We start from the raw sequence: 23,936 nt of genomic DNA, 5'->3' as shown, positions 1-23,936 counted from the left end.
ATTTTGAAAAGCTTCTGCTATGAAATATTAACGGCGAAGAAGATACCCCGGAACCAATAAGAGATGACGGTATAGGGTGATGGTATACACCCTAGCCAAGATGAGGTCAGAATAGCAATCAATCGGCTGAAGAATAATAAAGCAGCAGGCGAACAACTAAAGACTGCTGGTCATGAGCATGCACCAGCCGATTAGTACAATTTGGCTAGAGGAATGCATGCCCAATGATTGGAATCTCAGCATACTGTGTCCCGTGTACAAAACAGGAGACAAGACGATATGAGCCAATTGTAAAGGAGTAAGTCTCCTTCTCATCGCATATAAAGTGCTATCCAGTGTGCTGTGTGAACGACTGAAGCCAATGACCAATGACATTATTGGACCATACCAATGCGGCTTCAGACCTGACAAATCCACCATTGCCCAGGTTTTCAAATCTACCGTTAAACAGATGTCTGCTTTTGCATTTCTGCAAAATTAACAGGCTATGCAAAGTAGGAAAGGACCTCTAGGAGCCCTTTAATACCGAACGAGGATTCAGACGAAGTGGCAGTTTGTCGTGTGACCTTTTTAACATCCTGCTGGAAAAGTCATACGAGAGGCAAATGGGAACAGAAATGACACTCTGTTAGGTTGGGCGATGTATTTGACAAGATCGAAAATAACGCTTAACTGTTAAAAAATCATTCTGACAGCCTCAAAATAACGAATATGTATTTGAAAAGACCGAAAATAACGCTTGATGGTTAAAAAAATTATTGTGACAGCCTCAAAATATCGAATATTGGCTATAACTAAACATGGCCTATGTGGATAATTTCTGCTGGCAAGATTTGGCACTCAATAATAAACCAAAAACATAAAATTACAAACAAGTGGGTTGAGAAACTTGTTCGAAATTAAATACCGAAATTAGTGACGTATCGTTATATGGAAGATACTCACAAAAGTTGACTAATGTTCTTCGGATTAAAACCGTTTCATACAATTTGCAGTCAATTTACAAATGTCCGTCCATCTGTCTGGCTAGCTTGTACGCACGATAACTCTCGAAGGGAGCAACCGATTTCATCCAAACCTTGCACATCATAATATTTCTCGCAAGCCTAGTTCAAGTTCAAAGATGGGGAATATGGGTCCCCTACGTTTGTTACTGGTTTTTCACTTTCAATTGTTTGAATGTGTGTATGCTTTGTTCGGTCGTAGCTATAATTTAAAATGCCACATATATATCTATATAGCATATGACTTTACAACAGATCTTTAACATGTTCATACGTACGTGTATAATGCCTCACTTAATAATACTGTACATGAATTATGACAAGTATGTTTGCGGTTCAAATCCAATTCTAAGTAAAAATGCCTAAACATTTACAATGTGTGTGTTACATCATACCAGTATTCTGTGAAAGTGATTCAATTTCTAACATTTCACGTGTGATTTGAGTGACATTTGTCACGGGATATTCGAGTGATTATCAGAAAGGTCATCACACTGTAGATCCGTGCAAGTGATATATTCCAAGAACTAATAACAATTTTTGATATTAGCAAAAACAAAAATTCCAACTATGCGATTTAAAACACTCTCAGCACGTATTAAAAATATTTGAATATTGTAATAATTATTAGTTGCCACTTGAAGCCACTTCGAAATTTGGCACGGGTATATCAACAAATAGTAAAAAAATTATATTTATATCTGTATACGGCATCACGTTTGTGTCTACACATCATTTATAGCCGCAAATAAGCTATATTTACGTTTATTGCCAATATTTATAAAAATAAATACACACAAAAATTTGAAATGAAACCGCAAACAAAATAATGAAACGGAAATACCAAAGACATTACACATATCACGACGACGCTCTCACAAAACAATATTGTTTACACATGACAGAAAGTAGGTTATTGTTGTCAGTGATTTATGACTAAATCCATAAATTAAAATGTAATTAATATGTTTATTATTTGTTTACTTTCAGCTTTAAGAATAATGGGCGGGCAGTTACTGCATTGCGATTAAAAAATGTTCCTCATCGAAATATCGATTTATGGCCCATATTGTCTTTCGGTCAAATACATTTGGACTCGATTAAGTTTTTGGGTTGTCATCAACCGCCGTGTTGGACGGCAATTCCGGAAGAACATCGTCTTCATCTTTAAAAAAAATCCAAACACCTCATTACAACGGATTTAGCATAAAAAGTTAGATCTTAAGGCTTCAGACCTTATGCTTTAGTTACCACTTTACAACGTTTTGTATTTGCTGAATGGGTTCTTGAAATGCATGAAAAATCATTTTATTTAATGAGGAACATGTCACTATCCTCATCGAGGGATTGTTTGGCACGGCGGGTCATTGGACCTCACTTTTTTTTAAAATCAACTTGAATCAAACGACTTGCAACTCGAAGAAGTGATCATAGTTGAGCACAGAGATCTTATGATTTAACACATGATCTTATGGCGCCACATGAAAGGTAAGGTATATGCGAACAACCCAGCATCGATTCATAGAATTCGTTACATTTTTATACCCTCTTGTATATTGAATTTGTCATTCTCGATATAGATCAACATATTTAAGATTGAGCTGTGAAATGTTGAACATTATCCAACCGAAAGGACTGTAATTTGACAAATCACGTTTTTGTAGGCTGATATATACCCATGTAGGTTATTATATGTCCATGTTTTGACATAGTTTTGACGGTTGCGCCCCATTTTCGGTATTTTGAGACTTGTAGCCACATTTTCGAAAGAAAAAGCCTGTTATTTTTCGTTTGTTTTATTATCATCATTATAAGCTCATGTTTTAACTTAAATATCATATCAATTTCTCTCCAGATTTTCGGTATTTATATACCCTTCACCACACTGTGGTACAGGGTATTATGTGTTTGTGTATATTTTTGTAACAGGCAAAAGCAAACGAGATAGGCACATGGTTCCTCTTGAGAATATTCATAGAATCACTTTCTGAGTCGATTTATGCATCTCCGTCCGTCCGTCTGTTGGTGTTAAATTGTAAACAAAGTACAGGTCGCATTTATAATCCGATTTGCATGAAATTTGGTACAGTTCATTTGTTCGGCCCAAGGACGAACCCTATTGAAATTGGGAAAAATCGGTTCAGATTTAGATATAGCTCCCATATATATTTTCTTCCGATTTTTGGTAAATGGTGTACCAAAGTCCATATGGAGTGTGCTAAATTTCGTGAGAATCTGTTTAGATTTAGATACAGCTCAGATATATATATTTTCGCCAGATTTAATGTACCAAAGTCCCCATATATATTTCGCGTTGCACGAAATTTGGCATAGCGTACTGAATTAAGTCTAGAATGTTGTGTGTAAAGTTTCCTGAAAATCAGTTAAGATATAGATATTTCTTCCGATTTTATGTACATTGTGCACAAAAGACTCAAAGTTTGTCGGATTAACACATCATTTTGTACAATGTTAATACAAACAATTAAAAAAGTGTCAGTCGGTGTTGCCGATACATATATACCCTCATCCTATGGTATGCGGAGTTATACACAGATTTCATTATTCGTTTTATTTAAGGTATATGTTTCATCTAAGATGTTTCGGAATTTATGTTGGTCGCATATATAATATTGACCCTTTTTGTAGGATGTACCAGAGGAGAGGGCACCTTCGGACTTGATCTGGGCTTGGTAAAGATAATAGGTTATGCACAATTAGGTTCAAATCCATTCTCTTACTGGTTACTGGTTGTGCAATGTTTGGTTCAAATCGGACATTCCAATAGTCTGATATTGGATTCATAAGTATTGAACATTTTTAACCTCTGCGGAGGTACCAGCAGGAGTGGACCAATGTGTCCCTTCTTCCTACTTGATCTAGGCTTGGTAAAGATAATAGGCTGCAAAAAGTTTCGTTAAAATAGGATAGTAAGTTTGCATGTATTATAAAATTAATTTTTAGTACAATTTTGACCATTTTGTGGGAAAGGTACAAGAAGGAGTGGACCGATATTCCCCATCTTCGAACATAAAGAAAGTTTGGTAGAAATATTAAGATATGTAAAGTTTAGTTGAAATCGGTTATTCCCTACGAGAGTTATCGTGCGCACCAGCCAAACAGACAGACTGACAATGCATGGACGGACATGTGTAAATCGACTCCAAATTTTATGAAACGGATTTGGTCCAAAGAAACTTGGGGTCTAAAACCAATATTAGCCATAAGGCTGTCCGAATGAAGTGACATTTATCATAGGTTGGAGAATGGCATGTGTATGGATTCAATTCGTCAATTCGTTCAATTTCCCTCGAAGGAATACTTACTTAGCTGGCTTTTGACAGAACTTTCGCTTTATAAGCCGAGTTTAGAAAATGTTTCCAGGCGCGTCGGTCTTTTGCGCAGTTTTTTTCAATTTGAAAGACAATTTTCGGCAATTTTGTCTTCGACTTGATCTTTCCATCGTATTCGTGGCCTTCCTCTTCTGCGTGAAGCATCAGCTTGTTCGCTTTTATATGCATTCTGGGCTGGAGTATCTTCTCTCAAACACTCTCTGAGCTGCCTCGTCTGCTTGCGTAAGTACCCATGCTATCAGCGTCCAGTAGAGTGTGAGTTTGGTCTGGCGGGACCATAGTAGCATCGGTTGATTTCATTCGTTGTATTTATGGCGGTACCAAGGTATATAAAATCGTGGGCTATCTCGAAGCTGTAGTTCTCAAGTTTCACAGTTGGTCTGATTCTACTGGACGTCTTGCGCGTTGATACCATCAGCTTGGTCTTCTCGCCGTTTACTGCCAGACCCACTATGGCAGACTCCTTCTCAATTTGTTCAAAGGTGGCTGTTACCATTCGCAATGTTCGGCCCATTATGTCGATGTCATCGGCGTAGGCGAGTAACATGTGTTGTTTGGTGTACAGAGTGCCATTTCCGCATGTTCTCTCGTATGAACTTTTCCAGCAGGATGTTAAAAAGGTCAAACGACAAACTATCACGTTGTCTGAATCCTCGTTCAGTATTAAAGGGCTCCGAGATTCCTTTATAGTTGGCACATATCGTCTTGTCTCCTTTTTTGTGCACGGGACACAGGATGCTGAGTTTCCAATCATTCTAGCTTTATAAGCCGAGTTTAGAAAATGTTTCCAGGCGCGTCGGTCTTTTGCGCAGTTTTTTTCAATTTGAAAGACAATTTTCGGCAATTTTGTCTTCGACTTGATCTTTCCATCGTATTCGTGGCCTTCCTCTTCTGCGTGAAGCATCAGCTTGTTCGCTTTTATATGCATTCTGGGCTGGAGTATCTTCTCTCAAACACTCTCTGAGCTGCCTCGTCTGCTTGCGTAAGTACCCATGCTATCAGCGTCCAGTAGAGTGTGAGTTTGGTCTGGCGGGACCATAGTAGCATCGGTTGATTTCATTCGTTGTATTTATGGCGGTACCAAGGTATATAAAATCGTGGGCTATCTCGAAGCTGTAGTTCTCAAGTTTCACAGTTGGTCTGATTCTACTGGACGTCTTGCGCGTTGATACCATCAGCTTGGTCTTCTCGCCGTTTACTGCCAGACCCACTATGGCAGACTCCTTCTCAATTTGTTCAAAGGTGGCTGTTACCATTCGCAATGTTCGGCCCATTATGTCGATGTCATTGGCGTAGGCGAGTAACATGTGTTGTTTGGTGTACAGAGTGCCATTTCCGCATGTTCTCTCGTATGACCTTTTCCAGCAGGATGTTAAAAAGGTCAAACGACAAACTATCACGTTGTCTGAATCCTCGTTCAGTATTAAAGGGCTCCGAGATTCCTCTATAGTTGGCACATATCGTCTTGTCTCCTTTTTTGTGCACGGGACACAGGATGCTGAGTTTCCAATCATTCTAGCCAAATTGTACTAATCAGTCTTGAATAGTTCGGCTTGTAACCCTTCGGCACCTGCTGCTTTGTTATTCTTCAGCCGGTTGATTGCTTTTCTGACTTCATCTTGGCTAGGTGGTATACACTCCATACTGTCATCTATTATTGGTTCTGGGGTATCCACTTCACTGCTACTATTTGATACCAGAAGTTTTTTAAAATGCTCCTTCCAAATCCTCAGCACGCTGTCTGTATCTGTCACCAGTTTTCCTTCTTAATCTCTACAGGAGGATGTGCCTGCACCAAAGCCTTCGGTTTGGTGTTTTACCCGTTGGTAGAATTTTCGGACTTCATTCTGACTCCTATATATCTCGATTTGCACACGTTCACGTTTTTCTTGCTCTTTCTTCTGAAAATACGTGGGAACATTGACATGAAATTGTTAGGCCCAGCCCAACTTTACTACTTTCCAACTTCTTTCTATGGAGAGGTGAACAATTCTATTTGATAAACAAGACACCTATTTGATCTATTTTTTTAATATCCAACAACCGACTTTGCCCGGGAAATGATAATTTTCAGTAAAGCGGCCCGTTTTTACTAAACTAGAGTTAAGCCTAAAATGTGTCCATCATAGTTCCGTGTCTATACTGAAAATTTACTTTATAGGTAAATGATTACTTCGGTGCGGAAAACAGACTTAATATAGTGGAGGATATAAGAAACCTCAGTGTTCTTTAATGTAATTTTACAATGTAACGTCATAACAGTTTTCCTGTCATTAGGTTAATTGATTTTTAAAAGTACTTTTCTTGATCATACGACATTCCCTTCCTGTAATATATACGAAGGTATTGCAATAATTATACATTTTACAAGGTTTATCTGAATGTGTGTGTGTGTGTGTAAGTTTGCGTGTCTGTCCATGAACTACTATGTGGCCAATTTTACAAAGTCAACAATAATTAAAACTTTATAAGACAACATCTTAAGATGGACCATAAAATCAGGCGCTCATTATCCTTTAACACGTTCGCACAAAACATACTCAAACACACACAGACACCGAAGAATTCCGAAAGATATATTCGTTGGCATAAATTTGCAAAGCTATTGTGATGCTTGGAGGCGTCTTCAACATTTCAGTTCATTTCTTAGCGGGTCATATAAATGAAAAGTGGCTTCTAAGCCGTGACTTCCTTTGCGTAAGGGCTTCAAACAAAGAATGCCGTAAATTGTATGAGAATGGAGGAGACCCACAACTACGTTGAATAATATTTGGGACCACATCTGCATGTGTGTGTTGGCAAAATAAAAATGACTGTTGCAACACACAAAACAAAAGCACCATGATAGCGAAAAAGAGAGAGGAAAAGCGAGTGGATGATAACAAAAGACCATCTTCCGCCATATTATTAACTTATTTATAACAATAACAAGCAGATACAGCACAAGTCACAGCCCATTCAGGGCAGTCGTCTGAACAAGCAACACGTACGTGTTATAAATGCCATGTTTATGTATGGCGGGGTCAGCTGAACTGTATGAATTTGCCGGTAAGGCGCAACAGAAATGTGCGATTTTTTTCGTTTGGCAAGGAATCTGGGTAAATCTTTTGTTATTATCATTTGTATGAAAGGAGGAGGGGGTGGATGATGAAGGCAATAACTGCAGTATTTCCCACAGCTATTAAAGTGTAAGGGCAGCAGATATGATTCCAAACCCAAAAAATTATATCCACTAGCATCGTGTATATGTATGGGGTTTGTTATAAACCATATCATCATCACGGTCGTCATTTTGCTCGATCCGCCAGGTTGAGGGGACTTCACACAACAATTGTCTACATTCGTTGAGACTTCAAAGATTTATATATTATTGTAGGTATGTGTGTGTCTGAATCAACATCATCTACCAAAATTTTGATATGCAGCGGAATGAGTGGCAATTGTGGACTGAGGGAAGCAAATATTTCCTTTTTCTTCCCGTTTTGTTTGTAAACTTTATTTTTATTATGTTTGTATGCGCGCATGCGCCTCATACCATCTAACCGCCTGACCATGAACGTTCTCACCATACAGTTTTTCGCATACGCCATAATATTGCACTACCATCGTATGCTTGTAGTTGTATTTGTTAGTGGATCTCTGATTTTTAATTCGGATTTTGTGGCGGCAGGGTTTTACTTAATTCGGCTTCATCAATCATTGCATTTTATGGAGATGAAATAACCAAAGACTGACGAACTGGTGAAGATAACTGACTGTGCCATAATAATCATTTTAGGGTGTAATAGTGGCACAGTGTTCTGACGCAAAATCTCAATGTTTTTATCCAAGCCCATATGGATATTAATATCAATAATAAATGGTAACAATAATATCAATAATTATGATGACTGGCGGATAATCAAGGTCCAGGAAAAACGACTGAAGCTAAGCTACGATAAGTCTGCATTTTCGTAAAATGAGGATTGAAAAAGGAGGAAGGATTTGAAATGTTCTAAGAATATCTAAAATCTGTAAAAGGAGACACATAGGAGTCTGCTTGTTGGAATGAGGAGTTGAAAAGCCTTAGTTCGTACCAAAGTGCACATAAATAATTAAATTTTACTAATTATTTTGAAGAGCAGAAGGAACATCTATTGTGCAAAGAATCTGGTCATTATAAAATCCTCCAACTTCAGGATGACAGTAGAACCGGGTTACCTGTGAAAATAGAAACCAGTAAAGCAGTGGCTAAATTCGAGCGGGAACATTGTAAGGGACACATATACCTACCTATTTTATTCACCAGAAATCTGGAATGCCAAATTACAGTCACTAAGGCAAAATTCAGTATCTAAGCTTTGAAATACCGAAAATTTATATTTAGACATATAAAGATTTTGTTCAATATTCAAGAATTCCGTGCTCGGGCCAAATTACAGGGAAAATTTTGATAAGAACTTTAAATACTGTACCAATGCGTAAACCTATATCGAACATGGGCCTATATCGAATTACAGTCACGTCGATAAGAAAGTTCGGTTAAAACGTTTTAAATATATGGGCCTTTGTATAGTGGCTACGTGAAAATGTGAACCTATATCGAAAATACAGCCACTTCTGTGAATAAATGCTGACAAAATCTTCAAGCACTATACCAAAACGTGGTCCTTTATCGAATTTGTTCTGCGGAGATCGTTTTTACCACCCAAGAACTCAGACTGTTAAATTACAGCCACTTCGATAAGAAAGTTCGGTTAAAACCTTCTAAATGCCGGGACCTCTATATAGCGGCTACGTCAAAATGGGGACAAATGTGGAACATTTTCCGCAAATGTGTTTATTACTCTTCAATATCTCGGAATGCCAAATAAAATCCTTCAAAATAGCAACAAGAAGGACGTATATGAGACTATGTCGCAATATGGAAAACGTCAAAGAACCCGGAACCTTAAAAAATCCGATGATGGGCCAAAACCTTTATATGGGCAATTTCAAAACAAGGACATATATTGATCATTTCCTGTGGTGAGTTACCAGAAGAGTTTGCTCTACAACAGTGTTGAGCAGAACTTGATAGAGAGTACGTGTGTGAGAGCGTAAGTAAGAGATAACCATCAAAAATGACTGACCGAAAGAGAAACCAGTAAGGAAAATAGTAAAGTCGGACGGGGTCGACTATATGACACCCTTTACCACTTTCAACAGAAAAATCCTAACAGACGTCGCATTTTTGAAGATTTAAAGAGAAAGAAAAATAATTTACAAAAAATTTTGTTGTTGTTTTTTGTGATTAAAGAAAATTCCTTATTTTTGATGGCGGGCATGATAAATCATCACTGGAACATCGGAAACCGGAAATTCCAACGGTGTTAGGAAGAGTACATGACTGGCTCTCGTATGAACTAGGGCTTCGATCAAAAATTAACAAAATGGCGGAACATTGAAAACATTTTTTTTGGGAAATTCGACTATTTTTGACCCCAAACTATGTTAAAAAATAAGGAAGCTCTTCACCGATTGGCTTTATCCTATTCCATACAAGAGCTATACACTCCCAGAGAAACGTGTCAAAATTTGGAACCGATTGGAATATTAGTTTTTGAGTTATCGTGCCCGCCATTCGCAAAACGAGAAAAATGCGTTTAAAGTTTGATAAACCCTCTTGCCGTCACTTGATGCTAGCACAAATAATCGTCTATATCTTCTAGAGTTGTTGAGATTTTCACAGTGACATTCTAGAATTAGAGTAGATTCGAATTAAATCAAAAAATTTTTGACGCTGAGAATGGGGGGAAAATATATATGTTAGCTCTATCCAAACTTCAACCGATTTCAACAACCCTTTCCACATGCTGGGTTATATCAACTTCAGTACGTTGTGCAAAATTTGTGTGAATCGGCCTATCTTTGGGTCTTTGGAGTAACATTTACTTAAAATCGGACGAAACTATATATGGGAGCTATATCTAAATCGAAACTGTTTCCTACAAAACTTGGCAAACGTAAGGCAATACTAATTTAAGTACGTTGTGCAAAATTTTGAAGCAAACGGCATAAATCTGAACCGATTTCAACAAAAATGTGTGTAAAATCGGATGAAAATATATATCTAAAGCTATATCTAAATCTGAATCGATTTCACGAAACTTAACACACATCATCCTAGATTTTATTCAGTACGCTATGCGAAATTGCGTGCAAGTCGAAAGATATATAGGGACTTTGGTGCACCATTTACCTTAAATCGGACGAAAATATATATGGGAGCTATATCTAAATCTGAACCGATTTTCAGACATCATTCTAGACCTAATTCAATACGCTGTGTGAAATTTAGTGTTCGACTTAGAAAGTGATTCTATGCAAATGCTTCAAATGGTCCTTCCGCTCAATCCAATATTTGCACCATATTTGATCAAATAAGGTCAAATGATGTCACCAGCCCATAAACCGCACCCAATTGCTACTTTTTCTGGATGCGTTGGTAGGTGTGCAAATCTTCTGGCTGATCTTCTCTCCAAAATGCAATTATTTGTAAGAGTTAGTAGTTTGTAAATTCGTGGATAAATTACAGACCAAACTGAAGATTTTTGAAACTAATGTCACCCTAGACCCGTATATACGGAACCGGATGCATTTATGTATTTTTGAAGCACCATTTGAAATTTTCAACTGAAATAATTATAAAATAGCATATCGAGTTTTCATAGAAGCAAAATATGTTTTTGCAAAACATATTCAATACATATCGCTCTGCAGAAAATGGTCGATATTTCGACATTCCCACAACATCCTCAATCGATACTTTTAAGTCATTCTAATTGTTTTTCAGCCGAATCGGTTATAGTTTTACATATGGTGTAAATTTCCCTAATTATAATAGTTGTCCATATTTTGATACATGCCTAATGCCGCAAGATTTGGTGGCAATCGGACAAAGGTAGTGTCTTTAGTGTCCCACTTACATAAAATCTAACTAAAGATATGTGGAATATATATTTAAATGTAAGCCGATATATAAAAAAATTAACACTCACTCATTATAGATTTAATTCGCTAGTTCCTTTAAAAATTGTGTGGCATAGTGTGCGCCATTTTAATAACATCGAGAGCTATATATAAATATGAATCGATTTCAACAAAACCCAAAACAAATCATGCCAATTCAGTGCGATGAATAAAGTTTATTGTAAATCAAAAAAAAAAAAAAAAACTATTTTAAAACGAACGACAAATTTTTAATACACTCCACCATAAAATAGGGTATACAATTTATAAATCCTGTAAAATTCACATCATGTTGAACGGCACACACTGTGCCGTCAATATTGATGCTCGAAAAAAATTAATAAATGAATTGTGAGTATATAGCGGTAGGGTCTGTATTTTCAAACTACTTCTCATTCTGGGTTATTGAATGAATTTTTTTACTGATCTGTCGTGATGTGAATGCAAAGCAAGCAAAAAAGACCGAAGAGAAAAGGTTTGCTAATTTTGTGTGGATGTGTGTGCGTTTGCGAAATGGGTTTAAATTGATAGTCTTTATTAGCAAACATTAAACGGATAACTGCAAGGTTAGCATTTAATTAAATTATACACTAAATAGGAAGAGGGTGTTGTCGATAAAATTGGTGTATATGAATGTGGATTTATGAACGTATGCGATATGTGTTGTGGTTTTCGTATATTTATGTTTCAGTGGACTTAATGCAAAATTGTTAATATACGGTTGGGATACACTTTGAAATCTTTAAGGAAGTAATATGGGTAATTATAATATTTATCAGATCATTGTAAGGGAATATAGATCTAATATTTAGCAATGTTGCAATCTGTTTGGGGCAATCGATCGGGAATAACATCCCTATGCATCCTCATCAACATGAAAGTCATTCCAAATTCATTAACCTTATCAAGTTGCTGTCTTAAGTCTTTTGTTTTCATTTATCATTTCATTTTCAATAATCGTTAAACAATAAATTTCAATATTTTATAAAAATTCCTTTATTGACACAAGCAGCCAACACAGCAAGCCGATGTTCCGATCACCGTTCATCCTTTCTTTATCTTTTTAATTTAATTGTTGAACAAGCTGCTTATCTTGTACACCAGGCACCTTCTTAACGCCCAGTCATGACTATCCGAATGCCTTGTATGGCTAAATATTTAAATACCTTGTGATAACGCAATTTAAATACCATTAAGCTGAGCACCCAATTATGAATGTCCGTACGTACGATGCCCCAAAAAATATCAACCGAACTTTAGCCGCCACATTTGATATATTAACGATCTTGTATATCTGTGTTTTGATTATTTCCTTAACTCGGTGGTTTCATTAAACCCAACAAAACAAAAATCATACAGAACACAGATTTCTTGCGGGTTTTTCTTTTGGGTTTCTCTTTGGCTTTTGTTGGTCCCTATCATTGGTTACTGGTCGGAATGGTTGCTGTTTATGGCGCTAATTTAAAATTATAGCTTTGTTGCCTGAATATAAAAAATCACCAAACAAATTAAATTTTTTAACAAGGCGCCAATTCCTGTTGGTCAAAGCAACCTTGTTGTTGTTGTTGTTTCTTTTCCGTATTTTTGTATGAGAAACACCGACAACCAAGTTCGAAGGAGTTAACTTTGAGGATGAATAAAAAATAAATGAAATTGCTTGTTAAGTTTTATATGGTGTCATTTATCCTTGTTAAATAAAAACCTACACACAAAAAAACATCCAACAATGCCGCTGAATTTTGTTTTGTTGTTGTTATTTTATTTTGCAAAGAAATAAATTCCTTTAACATCTATTTAAGCATATCGAATATGTTGTGGCATTTATTTCGGATTTTGGTAAATAGTGAGTCAGTGAGATTAATAAGGAAGTTATGAAGACTTTTTTGGATTTTTCATCACGTCCCCACCCTCTGGTGGACGTGATGAAAAATTTGTTAAAGAAATATTTTAAGGTGGCACAACTAGGCGTGGATTTTTAAAGAATTAAAATCACAAGGCCCAACTAGGCATGGTATTTTTAAAATAATTATATTCCAAATTTAGCGTAGATTTTATAAACGATTTATTTTTAGAAAACCCATTTGGCCTGGATTTTATAAAAAATTTATTTTCAGAAGACCCAATTAGGCGTGGATTTTTTTAAAGAATTATTTTCTGAGGCTATAACAAGGTGTGGATTTTTTAAACGATTTATTTTCACAAGGCCCAACTAGGCGTGGATTTTTTAAAAGAATTATTTTCAGAAGGCCCAAATCGGCGTGGATTTTTTAAACGAATTACTTTCAGAAGGCCCAAATCGGCGTGGATTTTTTAAACGAATTATTTTCAGAAGGCCCAATTTGGCGTGGATTTTTTAAACGAATTATTTTCAGAAGGCCCAATTTGGCGTAGATTTTTATTTTCACAAGGCCGGGACTTTTTAAAGAATTATTCCCCTAAGATCCAACAAGGCCTGGATATTTTTTTAAGTATCATTTTCAGAAGGCTCAATAAGGCCTGGATTATTTAAAGAATTTTTTAAAAATTACTTTCCGAGGTTATAACAAGGCATGGATTTTTTTAAAAATTATTTTCTGAAGGCTCAAGTAGGCGTATATTTTTTAAAAATTATTTTCTGAAGACTCAAGTAGGCGTAGATTTTTAAAAATAATATTTTCTGAAGGTTCAAGTAGGCGTAGATTTTTTAAAAATTATTTTCTGAAGGCTCAAGTAGGCGTAGATTTTTTAAAAATTATTTTCTGAAGGCTCAAGTAGGCGTAGATTTTTTAAAAATTATTTTCTGAAGGCTCAAGTAGGCGTAGATTTTTTAAAAATTATTTTCTGAAGGCTCAAGTAGGCGTAGATTTTTTAAAAATTATTTTCTGAAGGCTCAAGTAGGCGTAGATTTTTTAAAAATTATTTTCTGAAGGCTCAAGTAGGCGTAGATTTTTTAAAAATTATTTTCTGAAGGCTCAAGTAGGCGTAGATTTTTTAAAAATTATTTTCTGAAGGCTCAAGTAGGCGTAGATTTTTTAAAAATTATTTTCTGAAGGCTCAAGTAGGCGTAGATTTTTTAAAAATTATTTTCTGAAGGCTCAAGTAGGCGTAGATTTTTTAAAAATTATTTTCTGAAGGCTCAAGTAGGCGTAGATTTTTTAAAAATTATTTTCTGAAGGCTCAAGTAGGCGTAGATTTTTTAAAAATTATTTTCTGAAGGCTCAAGGATTTTTAAGAATTAATTTATAATATGACAGTAAGGAAAGTAGTAAAGTCAGACTGAATCGACTACATGATACCCTTCACCACTTCGGGTATGTTGTACATATGTATGTATCCTTACAATTGCATGTCATGTCTTTCTGCAAGCTATGATAATTTTACTTTCATTCGGGCAGATTGAGAGTCGTCTGCGTACCATGGGACAAATTTATGGAAACGATATGTAGCAAAATTAATACAAGCCATTCGGTACGCCGCACTGTTAAAGCTTTAATTTCAATCAGGCACCCGTTGGAAATACATATGGAAGCTATGGCTGCATCTGCACCAATTTCAACAAAACGCAATAACGTCATTCAAGTCTCAATTTCATACGTAGTCCAAATGTTCGTGTTAATCGGACAAACATTAGGAGTTTGGTGCACCATTTATGTAACATCGGACGAATACATATGTATATGTGGGCGCTATATCGAAATATACGTCATTCAGTACGCTACACCAAATTACGTACAAATCCAAGGATATACAGGGACTTTGGTGCACCATTTACATAAAATCGGACGAAAATATATATGGGAGCTATATCTAAATCTGAACCGATTTTCCCAAAACTTACCACTCATCATTTTAGACTCAATTCAGTGTGCTATGCCAAATTTCGTGCAAATCGAAAGATATATACCACCATTTACATGAAATCGGTCGAAAATATATATAGAAACTATATCTAAATCTGGACCGATTTTCAGGAAACTTAACACACATCATTCTAGACCCAATTCATTGCGCTATGCCAAATTTCGTGCAAATCCAAAGATATATAGGGACATTGGTACACAATTTACATAAAATTGGACGAACATATATATGGGAGCTATATCTAAATCTGAACCGATTTTCCCAATATCAATAGGTTCGTCCTTGGGCCAAATAAGTGACCTATGCCAAATTCCATATAATTCCGGTAGTACAAAATGAAAAAAATTGCTGTTGCAAACATAAATTTACTGTGAAAAAACTTAATTTCGCGTACGTCCCTGTTGAAAATATATATATCTTCTCAAAAGTACCAAAGTCTGGAATTTTCAGCAGATTTTTTATTTAATAAAATGTATTATTTCCCGTTTGATCCTTAAAAAAATATTTGGCGCTTCTATATACTAAAAATGTTTCTGTTCAATGCTTAATTTTGTCAATGTTTTGCCATAACCTCCTCACAAATAGCTCGCCCTAGTACGAGTATAGGCATTTTAATGTTGCTAAGCGAATTTTCCTCCATTTATAAGATAAGATGGTGTATCTGAAAACCCTTTAATATCTAGATGAGTACAAATGATGTCTATTAGCAAATTGTTTACATACAAAAAATTGCAAATTTTAAATATGATAAAGATAATTTGTCCGCCTCTTCTTTTATTTCATTTCTGAGAAATTTTATTGGTCTGAATAAACTTCGAACTGTTTATTTAGACATGTGTTGTTGATGCTGTTAAATCCGCTTATGAAAATTATTGTATATTTTGATAATAAAAAAATTCACCTGGACTTTATTGTTTCATCTTAGCCAAAATGATATTAACACCTTTCGTCTTTGGCTACACGGTCTCGAGTTCCCTATGTGTTCATTTCAACATTCTTAAGATTTCAAATTGTTCCCTTTTTTGGCGCATGTCCTTCTTGTCACATTGTTGTTGTTTTTGAATTGTATTCTATTCTCTGTTGTTTGGGTACACATCGTCCAATCTTTTGTTACAACAAATTTTCTCTTATTGTTCTGCAATTTCGAAAACACGAACAAAAAAATTAAAAACAGCAAATGGACACAAGAAGAAAAACAACACTTGAAAAAAATATTTCATATTTGAAGTGGTTTCTCTCAAGTGAGACATGGTTCTGTTGTTATTACTACGGCCAAGAAAAAAAAGGTCTGCCTATTTGGCTGCCATAAATGTGTAATCCAGGTGCGCGGGCGTATGCACAAGTTGTTGAGTTTAGATCAGCAGTCAGACCTTATTTTTGTCTGGTAACTGTCTGTCCATCCGTATGTCTATCTGTGCAACAGCAGAAGTTATTCGTCTGCCTGACAATGACAGCTGTGCAAAAGAAATCCAATTGAAATTTCGACACTTAACAAGCGTTAACTTCTTACTGACATTTTCTGGCTTGATTGGGATACATTGTGGCCGGGGTTCTCGAATAACACTCAGATACAACAACAATCGAAATTGAAATGATCTAATCGAGCTATAAGACTTACTAAGCCACAATAAAAATAAAAAATAGGTAAGGAATACGTATTGTAATAGTGTTTACCTTTAGGGCAGGCTGGTTGGTAGCTAACAACAATAGCCGTAATAAAAATATACGAATAATACAATAAAAACTATCTAACATGGGTGGTCGTCATTTATCTGTCGTAATTTCTTACGCACCGTTAGAAGTTAAATAAACAATGAGTTCAACAAATTGTAAAAAAACACAATCATTGTTTATAGAGATGTAATAAAACAAAATAAATTAATTAAATATCCGTATTTGTTGTGTTTCTTTATTTTTATATATCAGTTAACATTTGTATTTGAACAACAAAAATGATTACATGTATTTACGTACAAACAATTCGTGATTGAGATCATCTTATATTGGCATGGGAAAATATTTAGAATGGACTTTGGTGTCATTTTTTATTAAATTAATGAAAAATGGCATGTACATATTGAAGAACCAAATAGGCGGGGATTTGTAAAGGACTAAAGAACCAAAGAATTGTAGAACTGTAAGAGATATATTTTAAGCAATCATGGATTTTTTTTAAAGAATTTTCAAAGTCAGGTTATTTTTAGAAGGATGAAATAAATGTAAATATTTTTATTTAGATATTTAAGAAGAGTCAAAAAAGTAAATGCAATGTCTTTCAGAATTATTAGTAGAAGAAACAAATAAGATTAGTAGTAAACCAGTAAGGAAAGTTCAAAAGTGGGAAGCGGACAGCTTTATGATACCCTTCACCAATTGGTGCAATATCCTGTAGATAGAGCAGACAAAGTATCTTTAGAGAACCATTGAAATGGAATCGGACGAAATTCACTGTGTGAACTACATAGATATTTAAAATAATTTGAAACATCCCATACAATACCATTCTTAAATCTTTGAAAATTTGAATGTCAATTATTTTTATGAAATCGAGCAAAATAATGCATGGGAACTTTAAGTAAATCTGGACGTTTTTGAGTAACCGCAGCAACCACCATTTGGTATATATTAGGTTGGGGAAAAATCCAATCGATAAAATCGGAGATATAATTGAAGTTGACCAACATGTTAGCAGTCGTAACATCGCCCAGGAGCTAAAAATCTACCATAAAACTGGTTTCAAATAGAATCTCGATTAACAGAAAAAAATAGGAGGAGTCGAATTTCCATTTGCGAAGCCATAGCCAAACGTAATGAGATAGACCAATTTCTTAAACAGATGGTGACTGGAGATGAGAAATGGATCACATACGATAACCCTGTGCGAAAACGATCGTGATAAAAGAGCGGTAAAGCACCTCAAACGGTGGCCAAACCAGGACTAACGGCCAGGAAGATTCTGCTATGCATTTGGTAGGACTGGAAAGTTATCATTTATTATGAGTTGCTTCCATATGGCCAAACGCTAAATTCTGATCTCTACTGTCAACAACTGGACCGTTTGAAGATAGCAATTGACCAGAAACGGTCATAATTGGCCAACAGGAGGGGTGTCGTGTTCCATCAGGTCAACGCTAGGTCACATACATCTACAGTGCCTCGCCAGAAACTTCGGAAGCTTCGTTTTCGGACATTCCGAAGCATGTTAAATAATGTCCTATAGTTCATATAAAAATTATGGATTTATTTTTCTTCAACCTAATATTTTGTAATTTAGAATATCCAGTTCACGTTATTCGTTGTTGGTAAATTTGGTACGTTGTGCTCTAATTCGTCCTAATCGATAAACTTTAGATATTTGATACAACATTTAGATGAAATGAAAATATATATGTGGAAGCTCTATGTAAACCTGAACCGTTTTCAATCCAGTATGGTATGCAATATATCGTGTAAAGCGAACAAACATAGGTGCACCATCGGGAGATATATCTAAATCTAAACCGATTTCATAAATCGGACAGATATTGGGATTTTGTTGCGTCATTTACATAAAAACGGATGAAAATATATAGGCCCCATATATATTTGCAAATATATTTAAATCTGAATCGATTTCAAAATAAAAAAACCTTCACGAACGTAAATCTATTGTAATTTCAAAATCCGAGTCGATTTAGTGCTGTGTGCAAAATTTTGTTTCAAAACGACAAATATTGGGAGTTCGGTGCACCATTTACATGAAATATATGTGGGAGCTATATCTAAATCTGAAGCGATTTTCAACAGCGTTCGTCCTTGAGCCAAATAAGTGACCTGTACCAAATTTTATGCAAAGGGGATCATAAATATGACCTGTACTTTGTTTAAAAAAATGGACAGACACAAGGAACATCGGGCATTGCAAACATATGCACAAAGACATAATACCCTGCTACTTAGGGGAGGAAATGGACCGAAAACGTTTTTCTCTCTTTTTTGTCTGGTTCTCTAGTGGCTCTAAAAGCCACTAAATTAGCGTAATATCGCAAATGTTATATTATGATTCGGAAAATATGCCAGGATAAAAAATAGGAGCCGTTGACCTCTAATCGGTCAAGAGGTTGAAAATATCGCGGAAAATTGTCTACGCTCCGAATATAGATCGGGAGAAAGTCAGTAATAGTTTTGTGGGGCATACTTTCGTCCGACAATACAGAATAATCATATTTCAAGGGTCAGGAGAGCGAGAATATTATAAGTAGCCATTTTTCAGAGCACGCATTAATGTGTCGATGTTTAAAAAAACATGTTTGAAATACAATCTATGGATAATTTTTAGTGTTTTTTTAAGAAATATTTTTTCTGATTTTAATACACAAAAATAAACGAATCAAGCATTATCAAATTTTACTCTGTCCTATAATACTTATACCTATATTAAAGATCCACATTTTAGTATTCTGGTATAGCTAAGAGAGTCCTCTGTTGTCACACTTTTTAGTAAAACTTCGTATTTTATTTCTCCTTTATAAATGAAATTTAAATTCGTATATTCTACCAATCCTTTTATCCTACTAACAAAATGCTTATAATACAATTTTACTAAAAAATATGATCACCGATTACATTTTTGCCATTTATTAGACGAAAATTTTTTGAAAATAGAAAAAAAAACTATTATTTAGTATACTAGCGTGATACAATAAATCCCAAATGATTTCTAAGATCTACCAACTAATTTCATTTTTAAATCGCTTACTTATGGTATTTGTTGTTTATCAAAACATTCCTACTGTCATTAAACAATTTAATACATTTTAAAATACATTTTGATTAACTGCAAACACAATGAATGAACTCACTTTCGCATACACATATCTACTGGAAATTTTATAGCAAGCGCCAGAGAAAAAAAAACTAACAATCTATGAATCATTATTAGCGATGTCGTGACAAAAAATGACATCAAACGAAAGTCATTTGTCAACAATATTGGTGTACAATGGTTGATTAACGGTATGTGAAGTATGTACATTAGGGTAGATGCAAGAAAATAATTAAATTTATTTGTTAAGTAAAAATAAAATATATAATTTTTTTCATCCAAGTCTGGTTATAACTTCAACAAAATTTATAAAATCTACGCTTTATTATAGCTTCAAACATAATTTTTAAAAAGTCCAAGACATGTAAAAATGCACGTACTTTTTAAAAAACCCACACCTAGTTTTGTCTCCAAAAAATGATTTTTAAAAAATCCACACCTTGTTATAGCCTCAGAAAATATTTTTAAACCAGTGAGCGGAGCAGTATAGTCGGACGGGGCGGACCATACGATACCCTACACAACTACCATGGAACTCAAATTTTCTGCGGATGTTTATTCCGAGCCTGGGCAATATTTTTCGTGATATTTGCACCCTATTGCCCGATTAGAGATAAACAGCACCTCTTCCTCACACTGACATATTTTCCGAATATTACGAGTATTCAGTACATCTATTGCCAGGCTCGGCTTTCATTTGTGGTATATAGATGGACTCCAAAATAACACAAAAAATTAAGTTTTCGGCCCACTTCATTCCAAAATTATTATCTGATCATCACCGAAAATTATAGGCGTTGTCCTTGACCATAACTGGAACCTCATGGAACATTTCAAAGCGATCTGCGCTATAGTTCCGCTCTCTAGAGTGATAATGTGTTACTAAATAATATACAAATAGGGAGATACCTGTAAATATTTAGGTGTAACTCCCACATCCGAGCACATACAACAATATAATTGGTATTAATTTAAAGGTCAACCACTCCTCTTGGATATAATATAAACTTCTCAGGTCTATGTCCTTTAGGGGTAAATATAAACGCTTTAGAATACACATTTTGTAATTTTTCACACAAAAGTCAGGGTCCATATGACCCGCTAAATATTGATCGATCCTTATCAAAACAGGCATGCTTATTCTTTGGACCGATCCCCTTCTCCATGCAAAATTTCACGATGTTCGGGCCATTAATGCGGCATCTGGAGCGACCAGAAAAACCCACAAAAATTTAGTATTTGGTCCATTCCATCCCTTAAATATTAACCGATCTTTGCCAAAAACAATAGGGGTCTTCATTGGGCCGAACCTATCCTCCATGCAAAATTTGGTGAAGATTGGTACATAACTGTGGCTGGTATCGTGTTTAAAAATTATAATGGACAGACGGACGGACGACACACATGTCTAGATCGACTCAGCTAGTCGAGATATGATGATCGGTATACTTAAAGGTGGGTCTAGGACCAATATTTCGCGGTGTTACAAACTTTTGGGGCTGCACAAAGCTATAATACCGTGACAACATAGTTGTGTAGGGTATAAAAATCAGAAAACAATTTTTAAACCATTGAGTGGAGCAGTATAGTCGGACGGGGCCGACCATTTGATACCTTTATCTTTATCAATAAGCATCCCTTATTCTTTGGTCCGATCCCCTTCTCCATGTAAAAATTAGCGATGTTTCGGCCTTCATTGAGGCCTCTGGAGCGACCAGAAAATCACTAAAAATTAAAGTTGTTGGTCCATTTCATCCCCTAAATATTAACCGATCTTTACCAAAAACATAAACAATACATTCAAAATTTCGTGAATATGTTTCCATAACTGTGGCCTGTATCGTGTTTACAAATTATAATGGACAGACGGACGGACACATATGTCTAGATCGACTCAATTAGTCGAGATATGACGATCGGTATACTTAATGGTGGGTCTAGGACCAATATTTCGCGGCCTTACAAACTCTTGGGCCTGCACAAAGTTATAATAACCTGACAACATAGTTGTGTAGGGTATAAAAATCCACGCCTTGTTATAGCTTTAGAAAACAATTTTTAAAAAATGGACGCCTTGCGTAATGCCTCAGAAAATAATTTTTAAAAAAATTTTAAAATAATTTTTAAAAAAATCCACGCCTTGCTATAGGCTCTAAAAATAATTTGTAAAATATCCACGACTTTTTATAGTCTCAGAAATAATTGTTTAATAGATTCGTGTATTGTTATGGCCTCAATTTATATAATAACGTAGTCCAACCCTGATAAACATTTAGATGCGGTAAAATCTTTAAAAGGGTTATTAAAAAGTAAAGATTGAAAGTAAATCATATTAGTACACCATCTGGGACCACCTACATTATATATACTAAGTTCATCAGGTAGTAGATTCTAACGCCATCTACATTAAAAGTCATGAAAAACATTATAAAAAAACAACATTTTTATAAATATTAAAAATATAACATATTTTTAATAACCCAATAAATTACATATAAACAATTTCCTTCATAAGCAATAAATTATTTTGCACATCATCGATTGGCAGCGAACAATTGCTCATGCATTATATTTCGGTGCAAATATTGATTAATTGCCATAAAAGGGCAATAAGACAAATGTCAACGCGTACGACAATTGGCTGTTGATTGTGGTTGCAGTTGGTGTGTTTGTTGTTGTTGCTGTTATGGGGAATACTCTATAAAGACGTCATAGTCAGGTTGTCAATGACGACAGATATGTATGACACTTATCTTTACAGGGAACACTTGTGTTTGCAATCGCTGGTTGTTATATGACAAATAATAAAACAAAGTAAATAATACCAAATTGGATAATTTAATAAAAAAAATATCGAACAGGAAACCGTAACATGTGTATATCGGGCGATTGGCAGGAAGAAGTATATTGCCAAATGTTTATTGATAAGATTATAATTTTTGGGGGGAGCAGAATTTACGCCACAGAGCATTGGGAAGTTTAGAGAAGTGGGTTATTTAATTATTATTGTTTGAGGCTAGATTTTTAGGCTATAACAAGGCTTGAATTTTAAAAAAATATTTTTTTCTGAGGCTATAACAAGGCGTAAGTTTTTTAAAAGTTATTTTCTGAGGCTATAACAAGGCGTGAATTTTTTAAAAATTATTTTCTGAGGCTATATATTTTTGAGACTTTTACAAAGTGCACTTGAGACTAGATTGACATGTGTTGCATTTTGTCAAAATTCGTTTCAAACGATTTCCTGTAAATGGCGCCCGACAGTAATTATTATTGAATGCATTTTGTAATGAACAGTAATAACATTCTAATTATTACACATTTTCTAAATAAAAATTCTAATTTTAAAACCAATAATTGTTTTTATTTTTATGCAGAATTCTGCTGAAAATTATTACAATTCTCATTTGCACTCTCATACACATTGTGTTTATTCAAATATTAATTAATTAAGAATTGGATGTCCATCATGAGTCATATTAGTCAAAAAGTGTTTGGCGTACATCCCACCAAAGATTCAGCCGTACCGCACTTTATTAAACGTCATCAAATGCGCAATGAATAGTAATTCTTCCAGCTTTGAATTGCTAAATGCCAAACAATTTGTCAATTTACGGAAATTTGAATACCACCAACAGATGTTATTATTGCTTATTATGGGAAGGTAGAAACGCCATGTAAACATTTCTGCATATGAAATGATTTCATAGAACTTCAGTGTCGGTGCTTTACAAAACAATGCCGAAAAAATACAATTTGATGGGAATTAATTTTTATTCACACACCAAGAAGAAGAAAAAGAAGAAGATACGTTGGCGTAATAATAGTGTGGGATTTTTTTGGAGGATTAAGACATATTTTTTTGTTTCTTCTAGAAACAAATTATAGGCAATATCTGGTATCAGTAAGCGGAAAATATTTTCAATCTTCTAAGATTTTAAAGGACCT

This window comes from Musca vetustissima, unplaced genomic scaffold (assembly GCF_032173495.1).
Source record: "Musca vetustissima isolate MV318-11 ecotype Yass unplaced genomic scaffold, APGP_CSIRO_Mvet_v1 utg10909, whole genome shotgun sequence".
NCBI lineage: Eukaryota > Metazoa > Arthropoda > Insecta > Diptera > Muscidae > Musca > Musca vetustissima.
This window is presented reverse-complemented; position numbering follows the sequence as displayed.